This window comes from Schistocerca serialis, chromosome 8 (assembly GCF_023864345.2).
Source record: "Schistocerca serialis cubense isolate TAMUIC-IGC-003099 chromosome 8, iqSchSeri2.2, whole genome shotgun sequence".
NCBI lineage: Eukaryota > Metazoa > Arthropoda > Insecta > Orthoptera > Acrididae > Schistocerca > Schistocerca serialis.
Genome location: NC_064645.1, coordinates 60259357 through 60279784, shown reverse-complemented (window position 1 = coordinate 60279784; position 20428 = coordinate 60259357). Strand labels below are relative to the sequence as shown.

The following is a 20428-nucleotide window of genomic DNA, read 5'->3' as shown; positions in this document are numbered from 1 at the left end:
AAGTGGCGTGGATAAATCGCGTCGTTATCGACTAGCGAACTCTTTTAGTGGAGTGAGGCGTGTCGTCTGTCATTCAGTGTGGGAAGCTGCGATAAGGGAAACAATGGGTCATCAAAACGCTTCTGCCTTGGTGCCGCATAATTACCGACTTGTGTCATACGCTTTAAACTATTCTCAAACCACCCACCAGCCAATCAAGTGTTACATAAACCGTAAAGTATTTCTCAGGTTAGGGTCGCTTACCGGGGGGGGGGATATTCTTGACTGGAACGATTTAGAAAGGCAATTCAACCGAAAGGGCCTACTGATTTGCGACAAGGTTCAAATGGTTCAAATGGCTCTGATCACTGACTTAACATCTGTGGTCATCAGTCCTCTAGAACTTAGAACTAGTTAAACCTAACTAACCTAAGGACATCACACACATCCATGCCCGAGGCAGGATTCGAACCTGCGACCATAGCAGTCGCGCGGTTCCAGACTGAGCGCCTAGAACCCCTAGACCACCGCGGCCGGCTGCGACAAGGAGCTTGTTATCTATATGTATGCTGTAAATAGAATAAAAAACACTTTTCCCCTTGATGGAGGCAACGAAAAAGCTGAAGTAAAGAAACATTCCCCCGTTTTGGCGTCTTTTCTCTAGAAAGAAAAAAAATCTGCAGACAAGAAAACTGTTCATTCGCTTAGCGTACACTTCACATACACTCAAAAATATATTTGTTATAGCGAGAAGATGTGAATTCATGTTATTTGAACAATGAATGATAGAGAATGCCAGTTATGAAATTCCATCTAGCAAGCTGTTCTCTTGTTCACCGTCCTGTTATAGCGAGAAGATGTGAATTCATGTTATTTGAACATTGAATGATAGAGAATGCCAGTTATGAAATTCCATCCAGCAAGCTGTTCACTTGTTCACCGTCCTGTGGCTGTCAAAACTCAAGCTATTACCATCCACTTGTCATTGATGAATGTTCAAGGTCCGTCGATAACAACTGCTGGCAACACTTATCAAAAGAAGCGCTGAAGAATAACAGACTTCAGTATCGGAATTAAATACAGTTGCGGCCAGAAGTGGCTATTAGAACAAAACTTGAACCGTATTGTTGATCACGTGAAGAGTAAGTTAATCTCTGTGCAGAAATTCAGCGAACGATACAGTATCGACGCAACAGTTGTTAGTATATAGCAGTGCCTATGTTGTTTCGATCTGCTCTGCATGCATGCAGGCACTGCTGCGTACGCCAGAAACTTCAACTGCTCCGTGTACTGGTGACAACGAAAATCCGTGCCGGACCGGGGCTCCGGTTTCCCCCTTTACGCGAGCGGTGACTTCCATATGTCACCGTTATGTCGACATCCTATACTGTGCCTGAAAACAAGGCACCGGCGTTAACCACATGCCTCGTTCTGTACAAGAATCACAGTATCTGCACGTGTGCGTGTATAGGATGTAAGCATCACGGTGACATATGGACATTTTGGTCTGTCCGGGGAGTGCTCCCGGATAGCCTAAGCGATTAAGCGCCTGCTAGCGTAAAGCGCAAAATCCGGTTTCTAGTCCCGGTCCGTCACAGATTTTCTGGAGTTTCACCGTACTCGCAAATGCGAATATGATTCTTGCAACAATTGTTGTATGGTACCATCGGAAATGAGCTGCATAGCCGTCTGCTGTGGCCGAGCAGTCCTAGGAGCTTCAGTCCGGAACCGCGCTGGTGCTACGGTCGCAGGTTCGAATCCTGCCGCGGGCATGGATGTGTGTTAGGTTTAAGTAGTTCTAAGTCTAGAGGACTGATGACCTCAGATGTTAAGTCCCATAGTGCTTAGAGCCATTTTTATTTGAGCTGCTTATATTCCGGAAGCAGTTCTTTCATCAACCCACCTTCAAGACCTGAAACTCGCAAAACAGTCTTGCTCCACACAGCGGTTACTTTACGATTTTCCGAGTCTTTTTCTGGGTACGCTTATCGTCATTAAAACAGATGATTTTGTGTCACAGGAACTTAATTTTACATGACATCTGCGGGGGAAAAAAATATTCGCAGTAGTGTACCACGCAAGGTGGAGTTCGGTGCATGGATCGTCTGTCGCGAGACGATCGACTTCCAACAGGCACGTCTCTGCCAGTACCTCGTCGCCGATACTACCAGTTAAACACACTTACCGCACCACAATCGAATTTTTTTTAAATTCTTATGGAAGTTGAACTTCAGACCTCAAGTATCAATCATCCACGGTAGTTCCGTACAACTGTAAAAAGACATTCGAGAAAATCGACTTTGAAGTTTTCCGAGTGTGTTTAATATCCCAAAGCAGAAACAAAATCGATTATTTGATCGACTATGTAGCTCACCTACCTAGTCGAGTTTCGTATACCTGGCCACGCAAATCTTTAACGAAGGTGCACGTTCTGTGCACATTTCCGTGATACCTAAAATACATAAAAATGGGGAGAAAAACAGAAAGAACTCGAGACTGGAAATCGGTGATTCGAGTCTCGTTTCAGTCTTTGTTTTTTTTTTCGATTTTTTTCCCATTCACTTCGTAAACCTACGGCATTTAAATATAAAACGCATTAGATATATGCTTATTGACACATGTCTAATAATGATTTCTATGAAAAATGCTACGTATCGCACACAAAAATCAAGTTTCCGTAGCAAAAAATAAATTCTTCATTCTCGGTTTTCAATAAAAGATTGTTAATGAATATTGTTCAAATTAAAAACATTATAAATTTATTTTCCTCATCTTTGTGTATTTTAGGCATCACGAAAATGGACGTAGAACAAGCATCTTTGTTCAACAATTTTCATAAATTGTGAAAGTACCCAGGGTCCACACATGGCTTGCAAGCATAGGACGTCATGACCCGTCGTATGATCGACCGCATACAGGACGCTGGTGCGACCCATTCTTGAGTACTGCTCGAGTGTCTGGGATCCGTACCAGGTTGGATTGAAGGAAGACATTGAAGCAAGAGGAGGGCTGCTACATTTGTTACCGTTTGGTTCGAACAAAACGCAAGCGCTTCAGGAACTCAAGTGGGAATTCCTGGAGGGAAGGCGACGTTCTTTTCGACAAACACTATTGAGAAAATTGAGAGAAACGGCATTTGAAGCTGACTGCCGAACGATTGGTTCACTTGGCTCTGAGCACTATGGGACTTAACATCTATGGTCATCAGTCCCCTAGAACTTAGAACTACTTAAACCTAACTAACCTAAGGACATCACACAACACCCAGTCATCACGAGGCAGAGAAAAATCCCTGACCCCGCCGGGAATCGAACCCGGGAACCCGGGATTGGGAAGCGAGAACGCTACCGCACGACCACGAGCTGCGGACTGCCGAACGATTCTACTCTCGCCAACATACATCGTGCTTAAGGTCCAAGAAGATAAGATACTGGAAATTGGGGCTCATACGGTGGCGTACACGCAGTCGTTTTTCCCTAGCTGTCTTTCCGAGTGGAACACGAAGGGAAATGAAAAAGTGTGGTACAGGGTGCCCTCCGCCACGCGCTTTACGGTGGCTTGCGGAGTATCTATGCAGATGAAGATGTACTTTAGGGTTTTAAAAGGCCTCGGAAAATTTCAAAGTCGATCTTCTCGAGAATTCTTTAGAGTTGCATCGTACGGCTTTGGCAACTGATATTTGAGTTCTGAATTTCAGGTACCGCAAATACAAAACAATTACAAAAGTTCGTGTGGTCCTTCTGTCAGTGGAATAAGGTATGGCTCACAAGCACTTTTACAAGTTTGTGGTGGCCGAGAAATACTGTGAGCTAAAGGAAACACCGCATCTGCTGCAATATCCGCCCACATGTCACTTTCGCGGTGCGGCGTTAAAGGGCATTGCTTTCTCTGTGCTAGGCAGCAGGGAGGACACTGCATCAGGGTCGTTAACAGACCGAAGGTGTCATGTCATGCGGGTCATAATGGTGTCTCGTAATCATCTGACGCACGCAGTTAGGAAACCGACGTCGTTGCTGGCGTAATTCTTCCGACGCCGAAGCGGAAAGTCCAATTCATTCCCTAGTTTTGGTGCACACAAGGCGCATCGAGATCATTATGCTGACAGCCTCTTTGGTCATTACAGCGTGAAAGACAAGAAGATGGCATCTGTGCATTTGCTATTACAGGCCGGCGGTTTCTCCTTTGCTCTGCTTTCAGTTAGACGGTGTATTGTTTTCAAGGGAACTGCACTCTTTCTAAAATGCAGGGTGTTGCATAAGAGCAAATCTTCCACTCTGCGTCAAAGTATGCGCTCTTTTGAAATTTAATGACTACGTGTCAAACCGAGACTCGAACTCGGAGCGTTGACAACATCGTACGTGAGTCCTGCCTGAATGCTCAATCGGGTAAGACACTTGCAAAAGGAAAAGTTCCGGGCTCGAATTCAAGTCCGGCAGACACGCCAAACCTGTCAGGCGGTTTCGATGTGTTCCGCACTCCCTCGCCTGCTACGTCGGGCGTTAGCAGACTACCGTGCCTCAAGAAATAACCACTTGACTGATGAGATAACAGCGCCCGCTGCTAGGGTGTTAACTATAAAGGATGCGGAACGCAAGTGGGAGATTCAAATGGTCCAAATGGCTGTGAGCACTATGCGACTTAACATCTGAGTTCATCAGTCCCCTAGAACTTAGAACTACTTAAACCTAACTAACCTAAGGACACCACACACATCCGTGCCCGAGGCAGGATTCGAACCTGTGACCGTAGCAGTCGCGCGGTTCCGGACTGAAGCGCCTAGAACCGCTCGGCAATTACACAATGCAGATACAATAGCCTACCATGTGAATAGGAAAGATGTGCTTTACTAACGCGAAGTCCGAAACGGGAAATGCAAAATACTCGAGAAAGTGGAAGAAAAGAGAAATTATATATGTTTACGAAAATAGCTGACGAAATGGAACTTACACCTCATAATTCAGAACTGAGTGGACGCAGCAAATAGGCGCTGACACTTAAGCCCGCTAAGGAGGCCTGTGTTGTAAGCACCTCAGCGCTCTTCTATGTCTGGCTGTCTTCCACACCCTCTGGGGGGACACAGCGATGTACCGGCTGTCCCTCCAAAGAGTCGTGAGACACATTTTCTGTGGTGATTCGGCAGATGTTTGCAGCTTCGTTTTTGTGAAGTGCAGCTGGAGTCAAGCCCAGACAAATTCTGCTTATCACGACTTCCATGCGACGCCCGGTGTCGAGGTAAAGCGTCGGTTTGTTGCCCATCTCGAACAAAATCATTTTTAATGCGGAGTTTTACATGCCCATTCGACAGAGCAGTCCCAGATTAGTGTAGTGCGATATTCGTTTTAGCGATGTGTGCTAACAAGGACAGTAATAGAAGGAGAATTTGCTTCGATTCGTGTACCAGCGCGCCCCGTGCTGACTGCTAACGCCACGCAACAGCACAGCTCAGTCGCTGCTGGAATACTGGTTATACTTCGTGTTTTACTGTCCCTGTTATTACACACCGGCAAAACGAACATCTCAGTAGACTACTTTGGTACGCTCTATGTAATGGGCACATAAAATTTCGCTGTAAAAATATTTTATTTTACACATATTTTTATTTTACACATATCTGTTTACAGAAATATGTAAACAGGGAGAATACGGTGCTGCGGTCGGCAGCGCCTATATAAGACAACGAGTGTCTGGCGCACTTGTTAGATCGGTTTCTGCTGCTACAATGGCAGGTTATCGAGACTTAAGGGAGTTTGAACGTGATGTCATACTCGATGCACGAGTAATGGGACATAGCATTTCCGAGGTAGCGATGAACTGGGGATTTTCGTGTACGGCCATTTCACGAGTGTACCGTGAATATCAGGAATCGGCTAAAAAATCCAACCTCCGACATTGCTGCGGCCAGAAAAAGATCCTGCTAGAACAGGACGGCGAAGACTGAAGGGAATCGTTCAAGGTGACAGAAGTGCAACCCGAAAATTGCTGCAGATTTCAATGCTGGGCCATCAACAAGTATCAGCGTGCGAAACATTCAACGAAACATCATCGATGTAGGGTTTCGGAGCCGAAGGTCCACTCGTGTACTCTAGATGATTGCACGACACAAAGCTTTGCGCCTCGTCTGGGCCCGTCAACACCACCAAACTCCCCACACATGAACTTATTGAGCATATCTGGAACGCCTTGCAACTAGTCGTTCAGAAGAGATCTCCACGCCCTCGTACTCTTACAGATTTATGGCCAGCCCTGCAGGTCTCATGGAGGCTGCGTGCTCGCGGGGGACCTACATAATATTAAGCGCGTGTAACAGTTTCCTTGGCTCCTCAGTGTCTATTCGTATAATTCCGGAAAGAATTCGACAAAGTGCTCCACTGTAGACTTAACCAATGTACGAGAATATGCAATAGCTACCTGGATATGTGAGCGGCTCGAAGACTTAAGTAATAGAGTCCAGTACTTTGCCCTTTCGGCGATTGTTCATCAAAAATAAGGTTATTGTCAGAAGTGCCCTAGGGAAGTGTGATAGGACCACTGTTATTCTTTACGCACATAAATGATCTGATGGACAGGGAGAGCAGCTGTTTACGGTCGTCTCCTGCTGGCGTGTGGCGTACGGAAGGTGTCGTCGTTGAGTGGCTGTAGCAGGAAACGAGAGGACTTAGACAAAATTTCTAGTTGGTGTGATGAATGGCAGCTGACTCCAAACGTAGAAAAGCGTAAGTTAATGCAGATGAGTGACAAGAACGCTCATGCAACGTTCGAATGCAGCATTAGCAGTGTTCTGCTTTTAAATACGTAGGCCTAACGTTGCAAACCGATACGAAATGGAACGAGCACGTCAGCAGAGAAGGCAAATGGTAAACTTAGTTTTGCTGGATGAATTCTGACATAGTGGAGCTCACCTGTAAAAGAGACCGGAAATACGAGGGTTGGAACTTAAATAGTGGCAACTATTTACTCACAACCGATACAAAAGAGTCACATGTTTGCACCTGCTACTGCGTTGTGTAGAACCCGTTGCCAGCGATGTGGAAGGCGTAGTATGCCGTTAGCTGAGCCTGTTCTGTTGATGGTGCGAATAGAGCGGTCTGCTGCCTGTCGAATCTCTGGAACAGTTCTGAAGCGAATGCCACCAAGTAGACCGCTCCATTCGCACCATCAACAGTACGGGCTCTGCTAACGTATACTACGCCTTCCACACCGCTGGCAACGGGTTCTACGAAACGGTGGTGACTGAAGGACAATAGCAGGTGCAAACATGTAACTCTTTTGTATCGGTTGTGAGTAAATAGTTGTCACTATTTAAGTTCCAACTCTCGTAGAACACTAGTGAGACCAGTTCTTGAGTACTCCTCCAAGTCATTTCAAAGCCATTGAAACAATTCAGAAGCGTGCAGGTTGATTTGTTATCATCAAGCAAATGTTATGAAGATGCTACGTGAACTCAAATGGGAATCCCTGAAGGGAAGACGACGTTCTTCTCGCAAGGCACTATTGATGAAATTTAGAGAAGCAGAATTTGAAGCCAATTGCAATACGATTCTACTGTCACCAACAAACATTTCGCGTGAGGACCACAAATGTAAGATGAGAGAAATTAGGGCTCGTACGGGGGGTAATAGTCGTATTTTCTTCGCTCTGTTTGCGAGTGGGACAGGGAAGGAAATGACTAGCACTGGTACGCGGCACCTTCGGCCACGCACGGTACAGTGTATTATGGAGTATGTGCGTACAAGTAGATGCAGATGAAACAGTATTTGTCAAGCCTGATATCCAGATACGTCGCAGGCCAGTTTCCTGAAATACTACGCCAATCTGCTAAGTAACGGAAACAAAGATGACAGTGGACAATTATTAACCGGTCCAACATTGGGGCCATATTCCACGAGCATCATTCATACGTCTGAGACTCTCATCTGCCCCCTCTCCTCTCTTACCAACCTTTCAAAAATGGTTCAAATGGCTCTGAGCACTATGCGACTTAACTTCTGAGGTCATCAGTCGCCTAGAACTTAGAACTAATTAAACCTAACTAACCTATGGACATCACACGCATCCATGCCCGAGGCAGGATTCGAACCTGCGACCGTAGCGGTCGCTCGGTTCCGGACTGTAGCGCCTAGAACCGCACGGCCACTCCGGCCGGCTATCAACCTTTACCACCACTTTCAATGCGATGAACAATACGCACTCCGCCTTGCTTTTCATATTCGATATCTGTCGCACAGTCGTATCTAGTATCACCTCCTCAAACTCCTACACTGTCCCATATTTTCCTGTAAAGTTGAATCCCTTCACCACATCGCTCTCATCATCCCTGATGACTCTGCCATAGTATAGCAATCGTCATCTCCTTCTAGGCAATGAAACCATCTCTGTAAGTCACCTGTCTTAGCAAATGCAGTGTACTCTGCTGTCCCAGATGAAGACTTCAAGCTTTGTTAAATAACTACGAATATCTCTCATCTCCAAAAATCTATCCATCAGTTCTTTCTCAAATTCACAAATCACCTTATTTTTCACATAAAATCCTTGAATCTATCAATCAGTTCGTTCTCTCACACACACATCCAGTTCGGCATCCTTACCTCTGATGTACTGTCAGAAATCCTCACTTTCAAAATCCTCACTTTTACTGTCATACGCCACGGAATAACTCACATCACCATCATCTCATCATGCATTGCGGAAACATTTTTATCCCTATTTTAATTGTAATGGAGAGCTCTTGTTTCCTCAAATCAAAGACTAGTTCTTAACACACACTTTCAGAAGCAAATAAATAATATGTGCTTAGCTTTGAGCATCGAGACCTTGATCCTCAACGAAGATGGCTCCATCTCCTACAACTTGCCTAACAAACTAAAATGACTAAAAATAACAACTAGACGAAATTGAAAACTGCATTCTTCCATCATCCTCTTAGTTTTGTTAACCCTACAATACTATGTCATAGTCACAAGCTCCAAAAATCTTACGGAATCTTGCAGATCCGGAATTACGTGTACGTCGCGTCGCTTCTTGCATTTACATCTACATCTATGCTCCAAACTCCACTTTACGGTGAACGGCAAAGGGTGCTTCTGACACATCTGCAATACTTACCTGCCCTGTCCCATTCGCGAACGGGGCACTCGAACGCGGGCTATCTGCAGGTATATACGCTCTGATTCCTCTCATTTTCTCGTCGCCTTCATTTCGCTAAACGTATGTGAGAGTAAGTAATATGTCGTCCGACGGCTGCTGGAACGTACGCTGTCGAAATTTCAACAGAAAACTTCCGCGGTTTGCCCAACGCCTATCTCCTAGCGTCTACTGCAGGAGCTAGCTGAGCGTCACCGTAACGCCCTCGCGCTTACTACACGATCACCTGACGAAACGCGCCGCTCTTCGTTGGATCTTGTCTCTCTTTTCTACTAATCCGACCTAGTAAGGGTCCCGACTAATGAGCTATACTCAAGAATATTTCGAACGAGTATTTTATGAGCCACTTCTTTCGTGGACTAATTACATATCCTTAAGATTCTTCCAATAAATCTCAGCCTGAAGTCTGCTTTTTCTTCAGTTACCTTCATGTAGCCATTCTGGTTTAGGTCGCTCCAGACAATTATTGCTTTACATTTTATAGTTGCTACTCTTTCCAGTAATTTATCGTCATTACTAAAACAATCATTGGTGCATTCATTCGCCTGTTTATGCACAATAGACTACATTTATTTGTATCAGGATGACATACGACCACCTGCACGTACCGCGGATCCTCAGCAGGTCTTCCTGCATTTTGCTGCAGTTTTCTGGCCTACAGACAACCGCACCGCCTGTAAACAGACACACAGACACACACAGAGCTCCCAACGTTATGTACTACATCGAAGCGAAAAACAAACTGGTATAGACATATGTATTCAAATACAGAGATATGTAAACAGGCAGAATACGGTGCTGCTGTCGGCAATACCTATATAAGACAACAATTGTCTAGAACAGTTGTTAGGTCAGTCACTGCTGCTACAATGGCAGGTTATCAAGATATAAATGAACTTCAACGTGGCGTTATAGTTGATGCACGAGCGATGGGACACTGCGTCTCCGAGATAGCGATAAAGTGGGGATTTTCGCGAACGGCCATTTCACGAGTATACCGTGAATATCAGGAATGTGGTAAAACATTAAATCTCCAACATCGCTGCGGCCGGATAGATCCTTCAAGACCGGGACCAATCACGACTGAAGAGAATCGTTCAACGTGGCAGAAGTGCAACGCTTCCGCAAATTGCTGCAGATTTCAATGATAGGCCATCAACAAGTGTCAGCTTGAGAATAATTCAACAGAACATGGATTATTGGCTTTCGGAGCCGAAGGCCAACTCGTGTGCCCTTGATGACTGCACGAATAAAGCTTTATGAGTCGCCTGAGCCCGTCAACACCGACAATGGACTGTTGATGACTGGAAACACGTTTCCTGGACAGATGAGTCTCGTTTCAAATTGTATCGAGGGGATGAACGTGTACGTGTATGGAGACAACCTCATGAATCCATGGACCCTGTATGTCAGCAGGGGACTGTTCAAGCTGGTAGAGGGTCTGTAATGGTGTGGGGCGTGTACAGTTGGAGTGATACGGGAACCCTGATACATCTAGATACGACTCTGTCAGCTGACACGTACGTAAGCATCCTGTCTAATCACATGGATCCACTCATGTCCATTGTGCAGTCCTACGGACTTGGACAATTCCAGCAGGACAATGCGACATCCCACACGTCCAGAATTGCTACAGAGTGGCTCCAAGAACACTCTTCTGAGTTTAGACACTTCCGCTGGCCACCAAACTCCCCAGACATGAACATTATTATTGAGCATATCTGGCATGCCTTGCAACGTGCTGTTAAGAAGAGATCTCCACTCCCACGTACTCTTGCGGATTTATGGACAGCCCCGCAGGATTCATAGTATGAATTTCCTCCAGCAGTACTTGCGACATTAGTCGAGTCCATGCCACGTCGTGCTGCGGGACTTCTGCGTACTAGCGGGCGCCCTACGCGATATTAGGCAGGTGTACCAGTTTCTTTGGCTCTTCAGTGTCCATTTCTCTGGGCACGCAGAAAGATAGCACACTGCTTTTGTCATTACTTAAATACAACTTTCTGAGAGCAGTACAAGTGTGCTGAACTCCGGCCGATCTCAAGTTAATAATTGGATCTCGTGAGCTGCAATGCGAATCCGAACTGCTATGTGTCCAATGTGTGGCAGCATAGTGTTCCTCTTACATTGATGAACGTCGACCTCCACTGCAGGCTATCCCTACGTGTTGCCGTCTTGACCCAGCGACGTCGGCATTTACAACTGCATTGGGCAAGGGGTTATCAAAACTGGACCACGGATCAATGGAAAAGTGTTGCCTGTTCTGCTTACACCAGGTCGACGGTCGTGTAAGGATACGCCGCCATCCAGGTGGTCGACCGCCTAGAACACTCTCTGCGTCGCGGACGCAAGCCGGTGGCAGCAGTATTATGCTGCGGGGGACATTCACCTTTGCTCCCATAGGACCTGTGTCAGTAATTCGAGGCAAGATGACAACAGTAAAGTACGGAACATTATTACGGACCACTTGCGTCTTTTCACGCTTGATGTCTTCTCCGACGGCGCTGAGATCTTCCAGCAGGATAACTGTCAGGCTCACTAAACCAGACTCGTGTTGCAGTGGTTTCAGGAGCACAGTAGTGAAGTAGCGTTCTTGTCTCGGTCACCAGGTTCTCCTGATGTGAACCCGATGGAACCCATCTGGGACGTTATCCGGCTCCAGCTCCACCCAGAAACCACCGGCCCGCAGTTTACGGGAATTGCGTGGCCAGTGCGTAGACCTCCGGGAACCTAGCAAGTACTTGTCCAAAACCTACTGTATTTCATTCCAAATGTGGACCACCGCTGTGGCCGAGCATTTCCAGGCGCTTCAGTCCGGAACCACGCGGCTGCTACGGTCGCAGGTTCGAATCCTGCCTCGGGCATGGATGTGTGTGATGTCCTTAGGTTAGTTAGGTTTACGTAGTTCTAAGTTATAGGGGACTGATGACCTCAGATGCTAAGTCCCATAGTGCTTAGAGCCATTTGAACCTTTTTTGAAACCCACTGGCAATGCACCACGCCTTAGTCAGAATTTGTGTTCACTGTTGTATTAGCTAACGCCCACAATGAAATGCGAACGTACATTTGAAAATGTCGTTAGCAGACGAACACGTCGTCGTGTTCCAGAAGCAACGGCACTGCTGACGTGCAGCGCGGTCACGGAAGGCTCATTGTGTGCGGCCGCTGGTACATTTCCCCTCGCGTCACAAGGCCGAAACAACTCGCTATGTTTCCGGAACCGGCATGCCTGATTGCAGCGCTAGTATCTTCTGTTTGTATTGAACAAGGGAAACATCCCCCAGGCTGTAGCTAAGCCATGTCTCAGCAATATCCGTTCTTCCAGGAGTGCTTGTTCTGCAAGGTTCGCGGGAGAGCTTCCGTGAAGTTTGGAAGGTACTAACGGAAGTAAAGGTGTGAGGACGGGTTGTGAGTCGTGCTTGTGTAGCTCAGATGCTAAAGCACTTGCCCGCGAAAGGCAAAGATCCTGAGTTCGAGTCTCGGTCCGGCACACAGTTTTAATCTGCCAGGAAGTTTCAACAAACACTGCCGTTGAACAAACAACACTGTTCCCGAAATGAAAATTTTTGACACAGTTACTGGTAACGCACATGCTTTGAACGAGCCAATGCTCATTGTTACTGTTGTGTACGCGATAAAACGGCGTAAGAAATAGTGTTTCTAAAAGGTTCATCCTATTTCACAAGATGGTACACGAGTTGGAGAAAATCACGGAAACTCCGCTAGAAGTGCTTGCTTCAACGTAAGTGCGTGTGCTAGCCAAGTCTGCAGTGAGTACTACTGTATTTGAGCACGAGCGGCACCTGTGTTATGTCCTCAGTACGTTGCAAGTGTCAGAAAATTTGAAAGTTTGTGATAAGTTCCTGTCGGACCAAACTGCTGAGGTTATCGGTCCCTAGATTTACACACCACTTAATCTGACTAAGTTACGCTAAGAACAACACACACACCCATGCCCGAGGGAGGACTCGAACATCCCACGGGGTGAGCGGCGCGAACCGTGGCAATGTGCCCCAGACCGCACGGCTACAGGACGCGGCGTAAGTGCCACAACAGTGTTCTGTTTACTTGTGGATGCACTGCATGGCAGCTAACTGCAGTCTAACGAGGGCAAATGTTGGTGCTCGTGTGGTGGGTGCATCGTTAACCAAGGGAGACGAAGTGTTTGGTGTTTCAAAAAGAACAGTATCGAAGATTTATACCGCAAATAATGAAGGCGACACGAGGCCCCAGGAGTAGATAACATTCCGTTAGAGCTACTCATAGCACTGGGAGAGCCAGCCCTGACAAAACTCTTCCATCTGGTAAGCAAGATGTATGAGACAGGCGAAATACCCTCAGACTTCAAGAAGAGTATAATAAATCCAATCCCAAAGAAAGCAGGTGTTGACAGATGTGAAAATTACCGAACTATCCGTTTAATAAGTAACGGCTGCAAAATACGAACGGAAAAACAGGTAGAAGACCACCTCTAGGAAGATCACTTTGGATTCCGTAGAAATGTTGGAACAAGTGAGGCAATACTGACCCTGCAACTTATCTTAGAAAATAGATGAAGGAAAGGCAAAACTACGTTTCTAGCATTTGTAGACTTAAAGAAAGATTTTGAAAATGCTGACTGGAATACTCTCTTTCAAATTCTCAAGGTGGCAGGGTGAAAATACAGGGAGCAAAAGGCTATTTACAATTTGTACAGAAACCCGATGGCAGTTATACGAGTCGAGGGGCATGAAAGGCAAGCAGTGTTTGGGAAGGTAGTGAGACAGGGTTGTAGCCTCTAAAATGGCTCTGAGCACTATGGGACTCAACTGCTGTGGTCATAAGTCCCCTAGAACTTAGAACTACTTAAACCTAACTAACCTAAGGAGATCACACACATCCATGCCCGAGGCAGGATTCGAACCTGCGACCGTAGTGGTCGTGCGGTTCCAGACTGTAGCGCCTTTAACCGCTCGGCCACTCGGCCGGCTTGTAGCCTCTCCCCGATGTTATTCATTCTGTTTATTGAGCGAGCTGTAAAGGAAACAAAAGAAAAATTCGGACTAGGTATTAAAATCCATGGAGAAGAAATAAAAACTTTGAGGTTCGCCGATGACATTGTAATTCTGCCAGAGACAGCAAAGGACTTACAAGAGTAGTTGAACGGAATGGATAGTGTCTTGAAAGGAAGATATAAGATGAACACCAACAAAAGCTAAACGAGGATAATGGAATGTAGTCAAATTAAGTCGGGTAATGCTGAGGGAATTAGATTAGGAGATGAGACACTTGAAGTAGTAAATGAGTTTTGCTATGTGGAGAGCAAAATAACTGATGATGGTCGAAGTAGAGAGGATATAAAATGTAACTGGCAATGGCAATGAAAGCGTTTCTGAAGAAGAGAAATTTGTTAACATCGAGTATAGATTTAAGTGTCAGGAAGTCGTTTCTGAAAGTATTTGTATGGAGTGTAGCCATGTATGGAAGTGAAACATCGACGATAACTAGTTTGGGCAAGAAGAGAATAGAAGCTTTCGAAATGTGGTGCTACAGAAGAATGCTGAAAATTAGATGTGTACATCATATAACTAATGAGGTGGTATTGAACAGGAGTGGGGAGAAGAATAGTTTGTGGATCAACTTGACTAGAAGAAGGGACCGGTTGGTAGGACATGTTCTGAGGCATCAAGGGATCACCAATTTAGTATTGGAAGGCAGCGTGGAGGGTAAAAATCGTAGAGGGAGACCAAGAGATGAATACACTAAACAGATACAGAAGGATGTAGGTTGCAGTAAGTACTGGGAGATGAAGAAGCTTGATAGAGTAGCATGGAGAGCTGCATCAAACCAGTCTCCGGACTGAAGACCACAACAACGACAACATATACAGAACCTAGATAGGAGCAGCTACACTCGTATCTGCTTTTGCGGTTGCACCGGAATACCGGAATGTTGCATGCTGGTTACTTCATGCCAGTCTGATGTTTGTTGCATGCGGTATTCATTGCGCTGCAATTTTAGCATCTAGCAATTTATTTCCTTTATCGGGAAATCGAAGAATAAGTGCCTGTGTTCAGAGAAGGAGATAATGCTGTTTTCAACAATTGAAATTCGAGCTAGAACAAAATTCAGCGATGACATTAGTCTAATAACATGTTTTCGTAAAACAGAACGTTCAAGATTATCACAAAGGGTTGGAGAAGAGTATGCAGCCTTAAGAACACTCCGAGCGAGGTGGCGCAGTGGTTAACAGACTGTGCTCGCCTTCGGGAGAACGACGGTTCAATCCCGTGTTCGGCCATCCTGATTTACGTTTTCCGTGATTTCCGTAAAACGCTTCAGGCAAATGCCGGGATGGTTCCTTTGAAAGGGCACGACCCACTTCCTTCCTCATCCTTCTCTAACTCGATGGGACCGATGACCTCTCTATTTGGTTCCCTCCCCCTCCCCCCCCCAAATCAACCAACCTTGAGAATACGCAGTCTGCTCCTCACAACTCAGAGGAGTTAAAGTGAGCTTCCGACAAACGTGCATCGGCGTATACTAAACTGATTATTAAAAAGAGGTTGGAAATAATAGTATCATCGACTCGATTTTTCTTTGTGAGTTTCATTTGATGGAACTCACTTTCGTCATTTTAATCATAAACGAGGTAAACTGTTTGTTTACCTTTTCGGTGCAAGGTTTATTCAGGTGCTAAAATTGGGTGTGTTGGCTGATATCTAACGGTAACTGTCCCAGAAAGTTTGAAAATCACTACTGTAAGGAATACCGCAACTTTTTTCTAGAATGTCCTCTGCGAGGAGAGAAAACCAGCGACACTTAGACGTTATCACTAAACAGCGCAACTTCTTTCGACACCCTTCCATTTTTTCTTTATCGGTTCAGAACCAAATATATTTTGTTTTATTATTATTATTTTTTACTCCCAGTATATTCACAGAAATAATGCGAACACTACTCTCATTGTACTATATCACACTGACTCTCATTCGGGTTTTGAAAATTCATATATGCAAATTCGTAACATGATGTCTGGCAGAAGCTGACCCGAGTGAGCGACAACTGTTCTGGTCAGTTTAAATTCGATATCATCGTGAGATTACACACACCCCCAGTCGGTGAAAAAACCCGTAGCAACAGCAGTACCAACCTGCGAAATGAAAACTTCTCTCCGTAAGCAGCTGTATCTCTGTAATGAATAAAGATTAAACGTTTGTAATACAGTCCGCCGCCCGTGGTCTCGCGGTAGCATTCTCGCTTCCCGAGCACGGTGTCCCGGGTTCGATTCCCGACGGGGTCGGGCATTTTCACATGCACCGAGATGAGTGGGTGTTGTTGTGTCGTCTTCATCATCATTCATCTCCATTAAGGTCGGAGAAAGGCAATGGCAAACCATCTCCATTAGGACCTTACCTAATACGGCGGTGCGGGTCTCCCGCATCGTTCACATATGCTCTGTCAAGCACCATAGGTTTTCATTTTAATTCCATACATAATGTTTTATTCGGATTAAGCCGAGCGGAGTGGCCGCACGGTTTGAGCGCCATGTCACCGATTGCACGACCCCACCCGCCGGAGGTTGGAGTCCTCCCTCGGGCATAGGTGTGTGTGTGTGTGTTGTTCTTAGCATAACTTAGTTTAAGTAGTGTGTAAGTCTAGGGACCGATGACCTGAACAGTTTGGTCCCTTAGGTATTCACACACATTCGAACTTTTTTTAAAATTCTGATTAGTCAATATTACCACTTCCTAATATCTGGTGTTTTATTCTCCTACTTTTAAACATTAATAGGTACGTGATTTGTCTACCGCGCAGTGTTATTTGACCAAGTTGCTGCGTATTCCCAACCCCCCTCTGCCCCCCCTACCCCCCTGGCCCCCTTACCACCCCTCCCCCCTCCGACCCCCCTCCCCCCACTTTCCCAACGCATCATTTATTACGTGTGGTATTTCTTCAAATAAACTCTGTATCTCCTATAGATAGCTCATACTCCACGACAAAATATAAGTCTAGATTGATAAATAATCGGTTCGAGCATACACGTTGTAGTTATCGACGATCCATTTTTGCAAGCGCTGGAAGCTGTGCTGGTATGTTTGTATTTTAGCCGGCGTTCGTGCTCCGCAGAGAGGCGACACGCCACAGTTCGTTGTTCTTCTCGTGTACCGCTATTAGAGTTTCTGTTGTTTCTGTTGCAGGTTCCCTCATATTGAGAGACGGCAGTGTAGGCACACGGAGAAATACATTGCAGCCGGTGGCGGTAACAACTGAGAACTCAATCAAGTAATTTCATCTGATAGTAAGTAGTATGAAGAAAACAGCCGCTTGATTTGCGCTGCTAATCATTATCTGGTGGTTCACTGCGATTCTCCAAGTCAGCGGCGAAAACCGCACAGACAGTCGTACCGGAAAATTAGAGTAATGTGGAGAGATGCAATGGAAAAATGGAAGTAACCGAAAAAAACGACTTCCGTGGCTCATGAAAAGCACCTGGTTGTTTCTGGAAGATGAAAGAATTCTTGCGAGGCAGTCTGAAGGACAACACTCAACATGAACGCGTAACACTACGTAGCAGAAAGTTTCCGATCTTTTTCCGTCTGTCCCAAAGACGTCAGCTGATAGTGTGGAAGACGTGCTTTTCCAGCCCCTTGCATGTACCGAGTGATTCAAAAGGAAATAACAGGTTTCCATTGTTTCTAACAGAAATCTATAAAAGACAGAAACTCATTGCGCGTATGAGTTATTCCAACAATCATCATGGAATCGTACAATGGTACAGAGTGTGCACAGTCTTGTCTATGTTTTCACGAATCTGAATTCGCTACTACGGTTCGGAGAAAATTCGGGACTCAAAGACAAAGTGTCGTGTTCAGTTACTGATACACAGCCAGATTCGGTGAAATGATTGTACCTATCAATAACAGCTGTCGGCCAGAAGACCTCGTGGCCAAAAACAGTGGTCAATTGTGTCCGCGCGCGCTCGTGTGTGTGTGTGTGTGTGTGTGTGTGTGTGTGTGTGTGTGTGTGTGTGTTGTCTGGCCGAAAGCTCACATGTTTAGCAGTCCTTTTGTTGAGCCTCCCTGCGAATCAGCATCTCCTCTATATGGTTAGTAGCATTCTATCCTTTTTCATAATATTGTCATCAATTTATAAACACCATGCGTATAAATGATCTAATGGATAACGTCGGAAGTTCCATGATGATGTTAAATACTTAAGACGTCCAGCGGTATAAACTTGTACTAAATCCAGGAATAATCGCAGAGGATCGGCATTTGTCGCAGTGATTGACAAAATAAACAAATGTAGCGCGTGTCAATAAACAGTTAGAAAGACCCGTTATTGTTTGATTGCAGAAAAATCACTGGAGGCAGCCACATGCTTTAAATATTTGAGCGTATGTGTACGAAGCAAATTTAAATGGAACATAAAACTGATCGCAGGTAAGGCAGAGTGAGACACATCGGAGGAATCCTCAGGAAGCGGGTTACAAAATCCCCGTTCGTCCAGTGCTTGAATACTGCTCTTCGGGCTGGAATCTGTACATATGGGACTGACAGAGTAAATAGAAGATATACACTGAAGAACCAAAGAAACTGGTACACCTGCCTAATATCGTGTAGGGCCCCCGCGAGCACGCAGAAGTGTCGCAACACGACGTGGCATGGACTCGACTTAAATCTTGATAACTGTTGGAGAGAAACACCATAAATCCTGCAGGGCAGTCCATAAATCCGTAAGAGTACGAGGGAATGGAGATCTGAACAGCACGTTGCAAGGCATCCAAGATATGCTAAAGGATGTTCATCTCTGGGGAGTTTGGTGGCCAGCGAAAGTGCTTAAACTCAGAAGAGTGTTCCTGGAGCCACTCTGTAGCAATTCTGGAGGTTAGGCGTGTCGCATTGTCCTGCTGGAATCGCCCAAGCCCGTCGGAATGCACAATGGACGTGAATGGATGCAGGTGATCAGACAGGATGCTTACGTACGTGTCACCTGTCAGAGTCGTATCTACACGTATCAGAGGTCCAATATCACTCCAACTGCACACTCCCCACATCATTACAGAGCCTCCACCAGCTTGAACAGCCCCTGCTGACATGCTGGGTCCATGGATTCATGACGTTGTCTCCATACCCGTACACGTCCACCCACTAGATACAATCTGAAACGAGACTCGTCCGACCAGGCAACATGTTTCCAGTCATCAACAGTACAACGTCGGAGTTGATGGGCCCAGGCTTTGTGTCGTGCAGTCATCAAGGGTACATGAGTGGGCCTATGGAAACCGATACCGATGATGTTTCGTTGAATGGTTCGCAAGCTGACTCTTGCTGATGGAGCATCATCGACATCTGCAGCAATTTGCGGAAGGGTTCCCCTTCTGTCACGTTGAACGATTCTCTTCAGTCGTCGTTGGTCCCGTTCTTGCAGGATCTTTTTCCGGCCGCAGCGATGTCGGAGATTTGATGTTTTACCGGATGCCTGATATTCACGGTACACGCGTGAAATGTACGTGAAAGTCCCCACTTCATCGTTACCTCGGACAAGCTGTGTCCCTTCGCTTGTGCGCGGACTATAACACCACATTCAAACTGACTTAAATCTTGATAACTTGCCATTGAAACAGTGGTAACCGATCTAATAACTGCGCCAGACACTTGTTGTCTTATATCGGCGTTGCCGACCGCAGCTCCGTATTCTGCCGGTTTACATATGTCTATATTTGTATACGCATGCCTATGCGAGTTTCTTTGTCTCTTCAGAGTACATCATACTACGAAAGCCATCTCATGGTGTGTAGCGAAGGGTACTTCTGATACCAATAATTGATTCCCCCCCCTACACTGTTCCACGCGTGAATGACGTGTGGGAAGAATGGTTATCGGTAAGCCTTTGTGCTGGCTCTAATTTCTCGAATTTTCGAATGGTGATCATTAGGTGGGATGTATGTTGGAAGAAGTAGGCTTTACCAGCGTAATAAGTCTTGAAAGTCTACTCGGGTTTGCTGCCGGAGCAGCAGACTTTCAAAGAATTAGTATGTTATCCGATTATTCCCGAAAGGTACTCTCTTGAAATTCTATAGTAAACCTCCGTGATTCAAGCCGCCTCTCTTCTAGTGTCTGCCACTGGGCTTTGATGAGCATCTCCGTAATGCTCTCGCACCGACTGAACAATCCCGTGATGAAAGGCGCCGCTCTTCTTTGGATCTTCTCTCTGCCTCTCTTCTACCAGTCCTACCTGACAGCGGTCCCATTGTCGTAAACAATACTCGAGAAGGTGGAACAAGCTCCTTATAAGCCACTTCTTTCTTGGACGAATTACATTT

The 20428-nt window shown here is 45.7% G+C and overlaps 1 protein-coding gene across 2 annotated transcripts in view; it reads left to right on the top strand.

The window, feature by feature from the left end:
• Positions 1–20428, top strand: part of LOC126416153 (protein croquemort-like) — a 235427-nt gene that overhangs the window by 65797 nt on the left and 149202 nt on the right. The window contains exon 2 of one of the 2 annotated variants that reach the window (XM_050083705.1): positions 17301–17385. The gene's annotated coding sequence lies outside the window, so the exon portion shown is untranslated. Of the gene's footprint in view, positions 1–17300; positions 17402–20428 lie in introns of both variants that reach the window. The other variant, XM_050083703.1, reaches the window with a different exon arrangement.